Source organism: Aethalodelphis obliquidens, unplaced genomic scaffold (assembly GCF_003676395.1).
Source record: "Aethalodelphis obliquidens isolate GAN/ISIS:26980383/991018 unplaced genomic scaffold, ASM367639v1 scaffold13, whole genome shotgun sequence".
NCBI classification, from domain to species: Eukaryota; Metazoa; Chordata; class Mammalia; order Artiodactyla; family Delphinidae; genus Aethalodelphis; species Aethalodelphis obliquidens.
The window spans coordinates 21,091,753-21,109,881 of NW_020837957.1; the positions used below are offsets into that span (position 1 = coordinate 21,091,753).

Genomic DNA, 18,129 nt, shown 5'->3' on the forward strand with positions numbered 1-18,129 from the left:
CACACACACACACACACACACACACACACACACACACACACACACACTTCCTTAAATATTTCAAGAAATTCTAAATTCTACCCAGTCTGGCTATGAGGCATCAAGAGCCCTGGGGTTCTAGGCCTGACTACAGCCAACCCAGAGGTTAAGTTGTTTGGGGTCACAGAATTCAAAGCCTCTGAGCCTCCCACTTAAAAGTACAAAAACAGGCAGTTTTGGCCACAGTTTCAGAGGATCCGTGAAGCCATCCACAGATTTGCCAAGGATCAAGGACAGGGAATTAAGAACTTCTGTTCTAGCTAATTATGTGAAGCTGGTAGGAGAGAAGAACTGCTGCTCTGAGCCTTTACTACCTGCCAGATGTATTCACCAGCCACGGCACTCACCCTTACAACAGCCCTAGGAAGGAGTAGATATAACACTAATTAACTGATGGAAAAACATGAAGCTCAGGAAGGTTAGATACCTTACCCAGTTGCAAACCTGGAAGATAGAAAGGAAAACCCAGCTGTTTTCCCTGCAAGGTAAGAATAAAGATTAGGTACAGCCATACCTTGGAGATACTGTGGTTTGGTTCCAGATCACCACAATAGAGCAAGTCACACAAATTTTTTGGTTTCCCACTGCATATAAAAGTTATGTTTACTTTACACTGTAGTTTATTACATATACAATAACATTATGCCTGAAAAAAACAATGTACATGCCTTACTTAAAAAATACTTCACTGCTAAAACATGTTAACCATCATCTGACAACACAGGGTTGCCCAAAACCTTCTATTTATAAAAAACAGAATAAAGTGAAGCATAATAAAAAGGGGTATGTCTGTATTTGACTCCAAAGCCTAACAAACCCCAGCCTCCTCTTGATACTCAAAAAGTGCCTGGAGGGACTTCCCTGGTGGCACAGTGGTTAAGAATCCGCCTGCCAATGCAGGGGACACGGGTTGATCCCTGGTCCAGGAAGATCCCACGTGCCATGGAGCAACTAAGCCCGTGTGCCACAACTGCTGAGCCCGCGCTCTAGAGCCCCCAAACCACAACTACTGAGCCTGCGAGCCACAACTACTGAGCCCACATGCCACAACTACTGAAGCCCGTGTGCCTAGAGCTTGAGCTCCGCAACAAGAGAAGCCACCACAATTAGAAGCCCACTCACCACAATAGAGAGTAGCCCCCGCTCGCCGCAACTAGAGAAACTAGAGAAAGCCCATGTGCAGCAATGAAGACCCAATGCAGCCAGAAATAAATAAGTAAGTAAATAAATAAATAAATTTTTTTAAGTGCCTGGAGCAAATGATATAAATTCTCTGAGCCCATCTCCTCATTATAAAATAACACAGCTGATGATAGACTGTATTTATTGATGATTTCTAAAAAGTCTTCTTGCTTTTACATGCTAGATCCTACATAGGAGGAGATTTCTAAAACTTGGATACAGAATACAAGCATACCACATTTTACTGTACTTTGCTTTACTGTGCTTTGCGGATATTGTGTTTACAAATTGAAGGTTTGTGGCAACTCTGCAACAAAAAGGTCTATCTGCACCATTTTTCACAACAGTATTTGCTCACTTCATGTCTCTGTCCACATTTTCGTAATTCCTACAATATGTCAAACTTTTTCATTATTATTGTACTTGTATGGTGAACTGCAGTCAGTGATCCTTGATGTTACTACTGCAAAAGATTAGGATTCGCTGAAGACACAGATAATAGTTAGCATTTTTTAGCCATAAACTATTTTTTAATTAAGGTATGTACATTGTTTTTTAGCCATAATGCTGCTGCATACTTAACAGACTATAATATAGTGTAAACATAACTTTTATATGTACTGGGAAACCAAAAAATTCATGTGACTCACTTTATTGCAATATTCACAAAACTGTAGTGGTCTGGAACCAAGCCCACTATTTCTCTGAGGGCACCTGTAGAAAGAATCATGCTGAAGGTACCATCTTTTAGATAGGAAGCACAAACAACCAGACTAAAATCAACTGGCAAAAGACTGACAAACTCAAGACTGTGTCCTCTATAACCTAAACTACTTTATAACCTAAACAATACGAACTCTCAGGTAAAAAGTACAGTCATCCCTCAGTTTCCAAAACGGATTGGTTTCAGGAGCCCCCGTGAATACCAACATCTGAGGCGGCTCAAGTCTCTTATATAAAATGACAGTACAGTACAATGAATACAGTCAGCCCTCCTTATCCACAGGTTTCACAGCCAAGGGTTCAACCAATCTGGGTTCAATTCAAATGACTGAATTCAATCCACGGTTGGTTGAATCTGTGGATGTGGAGGGCCGAGTGTATATGCAATGGCGGGTTACAAATATCTACTAGCCACTCATTAAACTCAATTCTTTTAGAACAATATTATTCTAGAAACCTCCTCCCACATTATGTTTCCAAAATAGGTCCCATTTTCAGCAGGTCTGGCCCAAAAATATTATGGCACAGGGCAATTAATGGTCAGGGGTTGGCTGGCTAACTTAGCCAGTGACAATGAGGACAATGAAGGATGGATATGAAATACTTCAGAAGTTGGGCCGACAAACATGGTGACAAGTATACAGAAGGGAGGCATTTATTCTCTCATGTAAAAATCTGTCTTTGGTACTAGACAGATAACAGTGTCACACAGGTAAAGAGAACAGAGGACTGAGGTTACCAGTGGGTTTGGTTAAGTGAGTGGAGATATAGAGCTCCATGTAGAACTCACTGGGCTTATATATGCCCTTATGAGACATTCAAATGGAGGTAAACTCTAGGGCCTGGAGATCAAGACATCAGGGCAGATTTAGGAGTCATCAGCATACATGTGATAGCTGAATCTATACAGAAAAAGAGGGGCAGCAGAAAGAACCCTAAAGAACATCAACATGTAACAGGTGAGTGCAGGTGACCTACATGTAGGAGATAAAAATCCAGGGGTGGGGGGAGTTTTAGGAAAGCCAAGGAAAATAGTTTTAAAGAGGAGGAAGTGATGAACAGCAACAAATGCCATAAAAAGGGCAAGAGCTAAATAGAACATTACATTGGATTTGGTAATTAGTGACTGTATGACAAAGCTGAGGGGTAAAAATGGAAATCGGATTTCAGAAAAGTGATCAGCAAATAAGAAAAGGAGATAATAAACAAAGGTCACTTGTTCGAGAAGCAGAGTTTAACAGAATATATTTAGCTTTTCTGAATGTAGAGGCTTTGCCTGATACTCAGGGATAGATCCATGTGTGACTCTTAAAAAAAAAAAATCCTGTCTTTAAGTTAGTTCTTATTCAATTACAGCATTTTTATGTCAAATAGAAATATTAAGTGCTCAAAAGATGTAAAGTGTTTTTCCATGCACCATTCTGGATATTAACATGTTTTCTTATTCAATCCTTGCAAACCTATGAAGTAGGTATTACTATTCCTAATTTACAAATGAGACAACTAAGGCACAGAGAAGATACGGTACTTGCTGAGGTCTCATAGCTAGCAGTATGGTAGTCAAGCCCAAAATTTCACACAAAAGAGTAAGAGGGAGGGTGGGCAATGTGTGAAGTGAGAGTTAATAGATGAGAACTGTAAATGTTATAGTTAAGACTGTACTGACTGTTTAACCGGCCAAAGTTTAATATCTATTCAAGAACTTATTTTCAATTTGAAAGAATTTGTGTCTTCTCTCATCTCAGAATCATACATTGCTAAGACTTGACATTTTTATGTCTCTTATGACACTCAGATTCAGCACTGCATTACAACTGTGTCATTTCTCCTACTGAACTGCAAGTTACTTGAAAATGGGAGTGTGTCTTATTTGTCTTTGTATCTCTATTCCCTCAATCTTAAAAGTAGAAGATACTAGACTTAACTGCAGTAACCATTTCGCAGTATACACAAATATCAAATTATGTTGTACACCTGAAACTAATACACCGTTACATGTCAATTATACCACAATTATAAAAAGAAAGATTCTCAGTAAAGGTTGGTTGTATGAATAATCATTTTTACTTTTCTGAAGTTTCTGGGGGCTTCAATAACATATTATTAAAGTTTTTAATCGCTGTGTAGGACTGTTCTGCCTCAGATATTACTTGGATCGTCTATGGACCACGCAATTTACTGATTTTGGTAGAAATACCCTTCTGAAGTAAAAATCAAATATAATTCCCCTGGATAAAACCTTTTAAAGATTCCCTATCACCTACTAGTCAAAGGTCATAGCCCTGCTCTCCAACCTTAACCTTAACCCACTCTACCTGGTCCCAACTACCAAACCACCTATACTTCTTCAATGGTCCATTGCAACATACATGTTCATCGGGTGAACGTCTCCTCCTCCAACAAGACAACTGAAATTCTTTTTTTTAATCATCATTACTTTAAAAAAAAATAAATTTATTTTGGCTGTGTCGGGTCTTCATTGCTGCACGCGGGTTTTCTCTAGGTGCGGTTAGCAGGGGCTACTCTTTGTTGCGGTGTGCGGGCTTCTCATTGCGGTGGCTTCTCTTGTTGTGGAGCACGGACTCTAGGCGCACGGGCTTCACTAGCTGTGGCACAAGGGCTCAGTAGTTGTGGCGCACGGGCTTAGTTGCTCCACGGCATGTGGGATCCTCCCGGACCAGGGCTCAAACCCGTGTCCCCTGCATTGGCATGCGGATTCTTAACCACTGCGCCACCAGGGATGTCCTGAAATTCTTTTTTAAAGCCTTCTCATATTCGCAATTTTCATTTTCGCTCTCTCCCTTACTATACTGTACATTTCCTAAAAACAAACTCCACAAGGCAACACTGATATTTTTCATCCTCAGATCTGGCAAGTAAGTGTTTAATAAATGTTTATTAAAAGAGTAAATCATTGAAGCATAATTCAGTAAATCTGCAGGAACTATATAATACTGATCATAATACTGATCAATTATCAAAAGTAAAGACTTTAGGTAGCTTTCCACTACTGATAATGAATGGTGCACTTTTCTATTCTGTCTCATCCCCAAAACTCGTGAATTCAAGATAACTTGTACCTTCATCACCAGCTAATCATGAGCACCATCACCAAACATACAAAAGAGACCCAAGGACTACCAAAACCTCTTTATGACCCAGTCAAACCAATAAGGCATGTTTACAACTATTGGTAAAAGATATGAAAAAACATCACTTAAAAGGCTTTGGAAGTGCTCCAATTTAAGTGTGTGAAATGAATTAAAATGACACAATTCTGGGGCAGCATCTTTTTCATCTTTTTATCTCTAGGTGCATACCACATTGAAGGCACTCAAATATTTACCTTTATAAAACCTGAGTCACAGCTAGCTTGGTCAAAGAGAAGCTATGTCAGGTTTCCAGACAGCCCAAGAATATAATGTGTTAGCCTTGAGGCCTTAGGCAAATCATCTGAACTGTTAACATTTTCTTTTTCTCATACACTGCCTCAGCACGTCTGGAACGCAATGTGCTTTAACAAGTCCTGTCACAAGGCGCAATGTGTTAGGAGGAGATCTTCACATTTCATCCTAGAATAACTAACTCTTCACAGTTATCTTCAAGCTGCTTCACCCATGTTACTTAATCCTGGGCCTTTATTATCTTCATTGTACAGATGGGGGAAGGAAGGATATAAAATGACTTGGCTGAAGGGGTCCAGCAAGCCACCAAAAGAGCCTTCATTTTAACTATCAGTTCCTCATCCTCTCTTCACAGAACCATTTTGTTTGAGAAACTTTCACTGACAGCAGGCAGAAGAGAGCATCAAACTAGTTACTAGCTTTTACTTGTTTAATTTGAATGAATAACCAAAGCTCCCTAGACCTGTAGGTTATGATAGCTCTAGGACAGGAGATTTGATGGATTAAGTTTTGCTGACTGAATCCAAATTCATAAATCTACCTCAAACTCCTAAATTTCGAGATAGCTTGACCTAAACTTTAAAGGCATTTTTTTTTTCTGTCCAGATCTCTAATTTTTTCAAATTTTGCTCAGTCCCCTAAATGTGTCAAGTCATACCTACCTTTTCAGTTCAGGATCAAGGCTACCAGAATTTTCTCCTACTTAAACAGTAAACCAATCCCTCCTGAGTCATGAAGGATTCCAAGGCTCCCATCAATCACAGCCAACTCTAGATCTAGACTCTAATCTGAACTGTTAGGGGAGCCCAGCAATTTCGAATTCCAGGCAGCCCCTCTTACACCGAACCACCCTTGGGAGGAGTGCCTCTTCTAATCGTCACCCCATTATGGGGTCCAGAAAAGGGATATGTCAATAGTCTCAGATTCAACAAAAACTATTATCCCCGTTGCAAGTAATGGTAACTTGGCAATCACAACTACGGACCTTGAAATGGGGTAATAACTTAAAGATCCCCACATTATATAAACGTGCTGAGAACAAATTATTTAGCAGATTCCATTTCCTGGGCCCAAGTGACTTGCATAACTGGGCGATCAGCATAGGCTCGAAAGAGAGCGGGGAGCTCACAATTCAGTTTACTGTACTTTACCACAAAATTCTACACCAATATATTCTCACACATGCCTGCCTGTAGATGATGTAAATTCTTCCCCAGGTCTTTTAACTAGACCGCTGGCGGGGTTCTCTTCCTCTGCAGTGGCCACGGGCCACCAGAAACTCATTCTAACGGTTGTCCCCTGCGGCTCGAGCTAACAATCCCCCAAGCCCGCGAGTCCCGCAGCCTCTGCTAAGCGGACACCTCAGCCCCAAACTGGCCATCCCCTCCTCCCCCACGTCCCCGCGTCGCTCGTCATCCCACGCCAAGCGCCACCCTCTCTCCATCCCCGATAGGATTTGGGGCTTAGCGCTGCAACCGCCAGCGGGAGCTGTCCCCGAGCTGGCACCTACCTCCCACCTCCTCCTCCAGGCGCGGCCGGGGGTCACCGCTCGCCTTCCTCCTCCAACGGCCCCAACGGCCGCGCCGAGCCTCCCGCAGAGAAGCGGGGCGCCGCGCCAGGTGCCGGTGCTCACCTCCGCGCCCTCCCGCCCGCCCCCCGCCGGCGCCCACCCCCCGCCCGCCTGCCCCAGGACCCAGGCCCCAGTCCCCGCCGGCGCCGGCGCCCCTCCCCGGGCGAGCGCGTCACAATCCCCAGCGCGGGGCGAGGCTCTCACCGTCACGGCCCCCGGGTGCGGCGGAGACGCACCGATCAGCGTCCTAGACCTGCTCGCGCAGCCCCGAGGGCCCGCACAGGCGCCGCGGCACGCAGCGCCCGGGCCGGCGGCCCCGCCTCCACCTCCAGCTCCCGCCTTCCCCGCCTCCGGCCGGGCTCCGCCTCTCCCCTCGCTGCAGCCTCCCAGGCTCTGCAGGTTTGCAAGGTTCCCACCCCGCCCCCGCGTCTTCGGCGCCGCAGGCCAGCCTCCTCCCATTGGCTCCGCCAGTTGCTAGGCGATGAACAACCGCGGCCTGCATTGGTCCGGTGGGGGGCCCCTGAGTCTCCTCCCCACCTCCAAAAAAACCCGGAGAAAAAGAAAACCTTATCCCTAGAGCCCAAGCGGGATGCTGGCGCAGCTGCAGCTGCGGCACCTGTTACGCCCTGTGATTCACCCTGCCGGGCCCTGCTCCCCACCCCCTCCTCACTCCCGCGGAGCTCGGGGCCCAAAGCTTCGTGGGGCTGGGGGCGGGGTGGGGAAGTCGTGTCTGTTTTAAAGCACGTGTTCCGAGCCCCAGTGAACCCCAGCACCCACCCTAGGATCAAAGGTGAAGCGCCCAGAAAAGCCACGTGCGCTTGCAAAAGTGGGGAAATAAACCAAACAACAGCCGGCACCCAGAATTAGGTCAGGCCTAGGGGAAGGGAGGTTCAAGCGCCGGGAGACGAGAATGCCAAGGAGAAGGTTCATGTAAAATTAGGGCAAGAAATGGACCTAGGCGGAAGACAGCGGAAAGACTAAGAAAAGGCACTTGTGAACTAGACGTTTATGCAAAAAAGTCCCACACTCACTGATCAAAATATGCGCAAAGAAAATGTATGCCTGCTACACCCGTAGCCGGGGTCATGCAGGCTCCTCCCCTGTTCCACGGCAGCCTAAAATTCTCCAGGGAAGATGAGAGGCCAGAGAAAGGAAAGAGATCAGATGGAGAAATCGCAGGCATATGAGTTGAGTTATAAACACAAGATGTACTTGGATAGATTTTTTTTTAAGTGAAGCCAAGAAATTTACTCAAGAAAGGAAAAACAGGTTTGGTATTTTAAGGAGGTTCCTGAGAGCACTTTGAAACCAAAATAGTATGAGAGAAGGACAAGAAATATTAACACTGAAGAACAAGGGAGAGAGGAGTGCCCACTTCCAATTTACACACACATATCCCCATTCCTGAATGAAAGATCAAGGCGAGAAAATGAACATGCCATGGCGACAACTTCAGAAACCAAGGTAATTCTCCTGTTTGCCTTTGGCCTAAGCGATCAGGAGGCCTGGATTGATGCTGTTAAGCATAAGTGAGTGACAGCCGAATCGCCAGTTAGGGCCCTCATTGTAAGGACGCTATTAGCGCAGCCTGGTAGGAAGGAAAGCCAGTTATTACCAATAATTACCTTAATCGTTAACCCAGACAACTGATGGGAGTAAAGGGGGTTACACCTGCTCCCGAGAGGGGTTTTGAAATTTCAACTGTCCATCCCCCAAAATCCCACACCCCTTCCCATCTTAAGAAGCAACTTAGTGTGACAGTTTGAAGTAACACTTCAGGTTCATTTTGACCATTTTAACCTCCTCAGAGTCAAAAAGCGAGAGCTCACTCTCCGATTAGCTAGAAGCTTTGAGATCGGTTGATTCGATACGCAGCGTCTGGCACTCCCTGTTGTGACCTAACCACTTACATTGCAGGATTTTAAGAAGGCTTGGCTCAGGCAGAGGTGAGCTCCGGGAAGTTCGGCTCCGCCCCCAGCCGCAAGGATGAATCAGAGCTGTCTGATTAAACTAGTGCTTTAGAATCTTTTGCTCTACTCCTAAAAATTTTTGAGGGCCCCAAAGAGCTTTTGTTTATGTGGGTTATATCTATTGATATTTACTATGCTAGAAATTAAAACTGAGAAATTTAAAAATATTTATTTTAAAATAATAATAATTACATCTTATCATAAATAGCAAATTTTTATGGAAAATAACTATATTTCCCCCTAACATAGTAAAAAGAATCATAGTACTTTAAAAATTTGCAAATATCTTTTAGTGTCTGGCTTAATGGAAGGCAATTGGATCTTCAAATCTGCTGCATTTAATCTATTGCACTATTTCAGGTAGCCTTTGGAAAACTCCACTGTACACTCAGAATGGGAGAAAAAAAAAAAGGCAAATAACATTTTAGTATTATAACAATAGTTTTGACCTTGCAAACTCCCTGAAAGTGTCTTGGGGATCACCTCCTAAAATCCCCGTGCCCCCCCCCCTTCTCCAATTAATACTTTGAGAGCCACTGGTCTAGATGGGTCTTGATACTTCATCCCCCTTTATCAATGACTGGTTTAGGAGCTAAGCATGTGACCTAATTCTGGTGAGTACATAATGGGAAGTGGGGGGAAGGGGACTTCAGGGGAAGGGTTTTGTCCCTGAGAGCCCCTAAGAAGTCTTTTCTTTACTTCTTGCCTTGGCCATCCTCCAGTAAGCAAGACATGTTTGGAGCTGTGGTGGCACATCCCGCAACAATGAGCAAGAAAAATACAGGAAAGGTAACCCAGAACCTAGAAGTCACTAAGTGGCTAAGTTAACCTACCCTGGCTCTGCAAACCTCCAGACTGCTCACATATGAGATAGCAAGTGGCCTATCACCTAAGCCATTTGGGGTCAGGTATTTGGTTACTTGCAGCCAAGAAAATCCTGACTAATGTACAGGACAAGATAAAGAGTTTGGCTACAGCCTGAAAATAGTCTAAGGACACTTTTTGGCCCAGAGGTAAAGGAATTGGACTTAATAGAACTTTGCTATGGTAAAGGAAATAAAGGGGAAAGACACAATCTAGAATGTTTTTTAATGCTTAACTGTGCCTACTTTCCCCCCCTTCTAGAAAAATTAAGGGGATGTGACTATCAAGTGTTGCTGTTTTCCAAAACACATCAAAACTTCCACCTTGCTCCTCTGTAGTCTATATCACAGTGGTCAGAGTAATTCTTTAAAAATATAATTCATATCATGACGACTTTCTGTTTTGGTTCCCCCCAGCCAGTGTTAAAGCCAAATTTCTTTCCGTGGCTACACGTTTCTTATGACCTGCCCTCCGTCTCCTTACCTATCTGACCTCATATCCTACAACTCTCTCCATTAGCCACTGTTCTTCGTTCTTGCCAGGCACTTTCCTGCCTCAGGACCTTTGCACTATTCCCTCTGTTTGAATGTTCTTCCTCTTAAAATCTATATTACTTATCTCTCCCCTTTCAAATCTAACCAAAGTCACCCTCTTGTGAGGCCCAACCTAACAACATTATTTAAAACTGGAACCCCCTCCAGCTTCCTAAATATCTCTTACCTTGCTCTTATGTAATCTTCAACCATAGTACAGAGCTTACTTTTTTTTTCATTTGTTATTTGTTTAGTCCATTTCCCTTTACTAGCATGTAAGCCCAACAGGGACAGAGATTTTGTCTGATTGTTCACTGATGTATGCCCAGTGCCTAAAACAGTGCCTGGTACTCAGTGATTGGTGCTCAATAATTATTTGTGAATAAATGAATATAACTTCAAATGGATGTTTTTCATTCCAAATAAATCACTTTGGCAGGCTCTATACATGTTCCAATGATGCTGCTCACAAGTATCACATTAGGAGACACTGAATTTTTGAAAGGAATTCTCTCTTTGAGAAAAAATCTGATTTTTGGAACGATCCAAAAGTTATTCAGAGCCAAATCTGATGAACACATTCTGGAGTCATGTTCAAATGCCAAAACCTGTGTTTTCCAACTAAGTTACTGCATTTGGGTGGATAGGGAAAGGTCAAAAAACAAGATGTGTTTGATTTCCTAAGACAGTAAAGTGACTGTGAACATAATTTCAAAGAGGAATTCTAAAAATACACCCTAATAACAAGTTGAAGGAAAAGTATACATGTATTTTAAACTCTCTATGTTTGTGTGTATGTGTGAATGAATCTCTTCCAACCTGTCTGCGGTCTTCCATTCTTGCCCCTACGTTTTTTTCAAAAATGAAGATCAGATCCTCTCTGCTGCCCTCCACCCCCCATCTTCAATTAAGAATCTTTCATGGCCTCTCATTGTATTTAGCATGAAATTGAACTTCCTACCCAGTCATGCATGCATGATCTGGCCCCTATACCCCTCTTAGAACTCTTACTTTGGTTATGCAAAGTGCCAGCCGTAGTGGCCCCCTTTTTTCTCCTCTGGTCCTTTGAACCTGCCATTCACTCTGCTGCAAGGCTCTTCCAAGAAGGTTTCAAGACTCGGATTCTTTTTCGTCATTCAGATCCCACTTCCATATGTAAAGCAACCTCCCCATGTCTGGTTTGTCTACTTGTTTGCTTACTTATGGCCTGTCTCCTCCCACTAGAATGTAAGCCCCCTGAAGGCAGGGACCTTGTTAGTCATGTTTGCCTCTGTAGTCCCAGCCCCTTCATGCCTTCCCTGGAGGGTTGCTAACCATACTGTTAATAGTAAGATTGCTTTACATTTTATTAACTTCAGTGACTTATGAATTTTTATAAGTATGTATTATTATAATTTTAAAATATTTTAATTTTGCTGAAATAAATAGGCTCTGATTTTAATACATGTAGTAGGTTAATAATCCACCCCCTATTTACTCATATGTGTTCCTCAGAAACCAGTGTTTCAAATACCCCAGCAAACATTCAGGTCACACTGCTTCTAATACCATGTATATTCAAATCTGGATAATAATGGGCCAACTTAGAAAGGCTTTCTGCCGTAATTCATACCATCTGGATTATTTCAATAGCAGCAACAATTTCTGGATCTAGTGAAGACCATTGCTTTTCAGGGCCTGTATGCTCTAACAGAGGAGAAGAGGGGCTGGCTCACCTCTCTTAATGGCCTCATCTTCATTAATTCTGTGTTCTGGCCAGGATTGTCTTTCCAGGAGTGGCAGGGTGGAGAAACAAAGTCTTGCTGGATTCTGTACGAGGAACTTTCATATCCGTAGCCTCATTTTATTCACAAGATCAGCCTGTTTATAATTAACTACAAAATGGTATAGGACAAATTCCAAGGGCCCTGAGACTTTAGAATCCTCGCTGAGGGCTGGAGTGGTCAGGGAGTACTCAATGGAGGAGAGGGAACTGGAGTAGGGCCTTGGGGCAATCCTGACTCTGCACGCCTAGCAGTAAGCAGAGACCAGACCACTAGGTCTGCTTCTGGGTCTAAAAGGTGGCCTTACACTTAGCTGGGCTTGGCTCCTCTAGCTATCTGAGTGAACCTCTGCATCATGCTGCATTTCCAAAGATGATTTCATTTCTGGCCAGTCCCTTTGGATTTGGGCCAGTAGTGGTTCAGCTTGAAATGACAGTCCTGTGCCATTTATAAAGTGTTGGCTGAGTCTGCAGAAAAAGCAGACCACTGTGGTTCCCCCTTCCTCCCACCTCCACCGAGGTGAAGATTCTCAGAAAACTAATCCTCCTCATTACCTGCCCTGCCTCCCTGCCCTACCCCACCTCCCATGCCCCACCACCATACACAAACACACAGAACAGCGGCCAAAATGCTTGATCATCTTCTGGGTGGTTCGCTCTTAGTGCTTTAGATTTTGTCTGGTCTGCTGAATGTTTTGCTCTACGATTTCTTTAGAAAGTGTTTTTTGTTTGTTTGGTGGGTTGTTTTGGGGGTTTTGTTTTTGTTTTTTCTGAACCTGATGACTTTTACCAAGCTAACTCTTTGGTTTCCAACTCTCCATTTGTCCCAAAATTGATTTATTGATTTAAAAATATTTCATATAAAACTTGATTATGCATAAGTCACTCCAACAGTTAATAAGGTGCTATCACAGAAAAGTGATGAGGTACCAACCAGAGTAGTTCTCAAACCCTGTATTTCCAAAAGAGAAGCATACCTCCTTTAGGAAATGCAATGAACATTCATGCAAACATACACACATGCACACACACAGAAACGCTGCACAAAGCTTACCTTGCTGACTACAGTGGCCTCTAAACCTTTCTCATACGGAACAATTTGGTTCAGTCTACTCTTCTAAGCTGGCAGATTTAAACCCCAAGCATTGAGCGGACAGCAAAAGACCCTCCAAGGAAGTAGGGGGACTATAAATGACTCAAAATGTTTTTTTAGTTATACTGAAATCTATGTAAAAACTACAGAGCACAAAGATCCAGCATTAACTTGAAGAGCTATGATATAATTCTGCACCAAAGCACCCTTTTATTTCACATAATCTTAGTTTCCCTGCTCTTATTTGAAAATTTCCTTAACAGTTTAATGAATATTTATTGAATGATTACTGTGTGAGAGATTGAGAGGTTTTAGACCGCTGCTCATAACAGGAACTCAGAGTTTCCCAGAAACACAGAAGAATCCATTGACACTTGAGTCTGACTGCCTGGGCTGAAATACTGGCTGGGCCACCTGGGTCCATGCTGACATCACTGAACTCCCAAACCCACCTTTCCTCCTCTGGGCATTCTGTTTAGTAAACAATAGATGCTTCATGGTCTAAGTGACTTCTAGTTAGGTTGTTTGATAATTGCAGCCAAAAGCATCCTGATAATACATTGAAAAAAGAACTTTCATGAAGTGACCTGATGGTGTGATATTTCATTTTATTGGCACAAATATACTCAAGTGCCACATGTGGAAACAGTCAAGTGAGCAAAAAAGTCAGTGAAAAATGAAGTATGGGAGTTATTTACAGAGGACTGAATGGAACAATTAAATGAGAAGCAGGGAAAATGCGGGACTGTGTCTATGCTTTGAATTATAAATATGTATCTTAGATATTAACATTTTTCTAAATTATATTTTCTTTCTTTCTTTACTAATTTAACTAGGCCAGAAAAATTAAAACACATTGATAAATATAACTTTGCACAAAATGATTTGCTTTTTTGAAAATTTCAGACCACAGCACTATGTTTTCTGGCTAGTACTTGCTTTATGTTATAGGTATATTATAGGTATATGTTTCCCTGCTCTATATATTATAAGTATATAGGTAACCTATATATAGGTTATGTTATGGTATATTCCAGCAAAAGTCATGTGTAAATAATGCATTTAGAAATCAAGTCATAGGGCTTCCCTGGTGGCACAGTGGTTGAGAGTCCGCCTGCCAATGCAGGGGACACGGGTTCGTGCCCCGGTCCGGGAGGATCCCACATGCCGCGGAGCGGCTGGGCCCGTGAGCCGTGGCCGCTGAGCCTGCGTGTCCGGGGCCTGTGCTCCGCGGCGGGAGAGGCCACAGCAGTGACAGGCCCACGTACCGCAAAAAAAAAAAAAGAAATCAAGTCATAATCTGAATGTACTAGTGAAACTAGATGTTTAAAATTATGATAAATCTATTTGCATGATGAATGACGCCTTCGTAGAACAAATAATCTCATTATTTGTTCATTCTATAAGATTATATTTTAATATGTTGGATTTTCTTAAAAGAGTTTCACCTTTCCTTGTTTAAAACCCAGACTTTTGGGTAACTATTTTAATGAAGAGTTTTCTGTAATATGAATCTCAGTAGAGATGACTGAGGTGTTGCAATCAACAAAACAGTTCTTATCTTTTTATTCTGCAACTGGCAATTCAATTTTATCTTAGTAATACATTTCCACGTGATTTCATTATTTCTATTTCACTAGGCAAAGTTTCTCTTTCTGCATTCTCAGGGAAGAAGAAATCTGAAGGCTTGATTTCTGGTGGATTTTATTTCCTGCTTTGTAAACCTCTATCAGTGATGTCATCAAATAATTGTTCAACTTGAAATACAGTGGAATACAATCCTCTATATACTGGGTAAAACACCCACATAAAAGTTCAGAGTTGAAAAACTTAGATATCAATTAAAATACGGCATTGATTTAAAGTAACTGCTTAAGACTTAACAGTCGTGTGTGAGTCTGCCTGTCCCTTTAAAAAGAAAAGCAATCGCGTCCTGGTTGCTGGGCTTTCTTGGATTTATTTTATCTTAGCAGCTGTTCCTAAAGTCGATGTTATTCAAATGAGGGTTGTCAAGCTCTTTGTTGTGTTTTTCACAACTTATGGTATATGCTATCAAACGTAAAACTCAAATTTAGAATGGGGTAGGGGTAGGGACAATTAGAAATACTGGAGAAATAAAATAATATTGAAGATAACCTCTAATTTTCATTTAACAAAGATAGGACTGTTGAACATGATCTGCCTGAAGCCCCAGACAGTAGCAAGGCAAAACCCCTGAACCTCTAAGCACCAAAAGTGGTTGATATATTTAGTAATTAGTTTACGTGTAGGGGGAGGGAATGTCTTAAATGGAAATCATGGCACTTTCTGTGATTATAGAAGATGAGGAAAGAACACATCAAACATTTTTCTTGCCTCTCCAAAGTAAGCATATTATAAATTTTGCCTAACATAGGCTACCCTTTGACCTAGAAAGAATAACTACAACTCCTACACCTTCTGTTCCATTTATTTTTGTTGCTTTTTGCTTTTTGCTTTTTTTTTTCAAGAGGCAGCATAGCTTGATCATTAAGCATGCAAACTGGGAAAGGATCTTGGCTCTGCCCCATTCTTGCTGTGGGTACTTATATTTTTCATTTAATTTACAAATTAAATGGGTTAGCTTTGCTAACAGCAAAGTATATATGGAATGTTAACTTATTTAGGAGTTGGTCATATATAACATTTTTAGTCATATGTAATCATTTCCTAGTATTAATGTTAATGATTTATTGAGTGATTATTATTTGTCCACCAGTGTTCTAAGTGCTTTACATATTAATTCATTTAATCCTCACAACAACGCTATGAGGTAGGTATCATTATTGCTTTTCTTTCTAGACTAGGAATTAAGAAGGCAGAGGTTATTTTGCCCAAAAATACCCAGCTAGTAAATTTCAGAGTTAGGGTTTACAGAGTTCTTCTCTTAACCACCATGTCATTCCCAGTCTATTTAGGACTGCCTTAATCTTTCTTGCTCTCCAATCATTTTTGTTCAAATGCCTGCCGATTAGTGAACAGAAATCTTCAGACTGGGATAACCACGTTCTGCCCATGTACATGAAGACTCTGTAGTGCTACACAGCATGGATAGCTTTAAGGGGATCAATTCCACATTCTCAACTTTCATTTCTACACTTTCCTAAAACTTATCTGCCTGAGACCATGCTTGCAGCCTCTTTTCCATCCCTTTTTTACAATCGCCATTTTTCCACTTAAAAAAAGAGTGTCATTCCTCTCACAAAGTTCCACATCATAGCATGGTGCATTCAACCCACACAAAACATGGAAAATTAGAAGCCGGTGTTAGTGTTGAGAAAGGGAATGACTATGATGACTGGGGAACAAAAGTGTCACCTGCTAGCGCCCTAAAAAATTTTTAAATGGCTTTCATTCAGATTCGGCTTGAAGGAGGCCAAGGTGCAATTTTCTTTGGTCCTCTGAAATCCGGGTTTATCTGACACCAGCCACCTCACCATGTTGCCTAAGTTTGAGCCCAAGGAGATCAAATTTGTATACCTGAAGTGCACCAGTGGGGAAGTCTGTGCCACATCTCCCCTGGCCCCCAAGATTGGCCTCCTAGGTCTGTTTCCAAAAACGGTTGGTGATAACATTTCAAAGGCAACTGGGGATTGGAAGGGTCTGAGGACTACAGTGAAACTGACCATTCAGAATACACAGGCCCAGACTGAGGTGGTACCTTGTGGCTCAGTCCTGATCATCGAAGCCTTCAAGGAACAACCAAAAGACAGAAAGAAGCAGAGAAACATTAAGCACAGTGGAACATCACTTTTGATGAGATCGTCAACATTGCCCAGCAGATGAGACACCAATCTTTAGCTAGAGAATACTCTGGAACCATTAATAGATCCTGGGGACTGCCAGGTCTGTGGTCTCTGATGTGGATTGCCATCATCCTCATGACATCATAGATGAATGACAACAACAGTGGTGCGGTGGAATGCCCAGCTAGTTAAGAACTGCAAAGGAACATAATTCAATAAAGGGTCATTTGACAACCAATGGGAAGAAAAAAGAGTTTAAATGAGAGGTTATCACATGGTTTTTGGCATATAATTGAAAGGAGTTAAAGGAGTTGAGTAACACGACTACAGCAAAAACCTTACATTCCCATCTACTTATTTTGTGAACAAAATGCTTCAGCATTTGTAAGAACCTTGTCAAATGCATGAATAGAGTTGGGGTGGAACTCAATCTCACTCTATAATATTCATCCGCAAATCCACTGGAAAAGAAAAAGTCCCCTCCATTTTGTTAACAGATGCATTTTCAATAAAATCTTATTTTTATGTTTAAAAATGGTTGTCAATTTGTAATATAGTCACTGATCAATAGTGTACTACTAATAATTTTAGTAATAACTCCATCCAGAGACATAACTCCTAGGACCTTAGAGTTACCGGAAAGTAAAATTAGGTAAGTATGTAGTTGAAAAGAATGATGTAATGATCAATACAAAGTTTTCAAGCATGAAAATATGCAATAAGATAGCATTCTGTGGGAGAAATGGAAATATGGAAATGAAACGGAAATGAAAATATGAGTTCAAGAAGAAGGAACAATGTAAATTTTCTGGCTGTTAAAGAAGAGGTAGGTTACATATATTTAAAATTAATAATGTTGGGCTTCCCTGCTGGTGCAGTGGTTGAGAGTCTGCCTGCCAATGCAGGGGACATGGGCTCGTGCCCTGGTCCGGGAGGATCCCACATTCCGCAGAGCGGCTGGGCCCATGAGCCATGGCCGCTGAGCCTGAGCGTCCGGAGCCTGTGCTCCACAACGGGAGAGGCCACAACAGTGAGAGTCCCGCGTACCGCAAAAAAAAAAAAAATAATAATGTTGGGTAAAAAAGTACCGTGGGATTTAGATTCCTTCGGGTAACTTTTAAAAAGTGAGCTAACAGCTTTATTTTAAAATATCATGAATTGCATGTAATACCCTGGAAATGATACTCTTTGCAAACTTATGTTGAAAAATTATAGGTGGCAACAT

The 18,129-nt window shown here is 42.0% G+C and overlaps 1 protein-coding gene and 1 pseudogene across 17 annotated transcripts in view; one reads left to right on the forward strand and one right to left on the reverse strand.

Moving 5' to 3' along the window:
* The window catches only part of SSX2IP (SSX family member 2 interacting protein), a 42,913-nt gene extending 35,671 nt beyond the window's left edge, over positions 1 to 7,242 (reverse strand). For 7 of the 17 annotated variants that reach the window (XM_027114196.1, XM_027114192.1, XM_027114194.1 and 4 more), the window contains exon 1: positions 7,123 to 7,241. The gene's annotated coding sequence lies outside the window, so the exon portion shown is untranslated. Of the gene's footprint in view, positions 1 to 6,858; positions 7,011 to 7,122 lie in introns of those variants that run through there. The other 10 variants (XM_027114199.1, XM_027114198.1, XM_027114201.1 and 7 more) reach the window with 7 other exon arrangements.
* An 8,700-nt stretch (positions 7,243 to 15,942) lies between these two features.
* LOC113624593 (60S ribosomal protein L12 pseudogene) lies at positions 15,943 to 17,138 on the forward strand (annotated as a pseudogene).
* Positions 17,139 to 18,129: the final 991 nt, after the last annotated feature.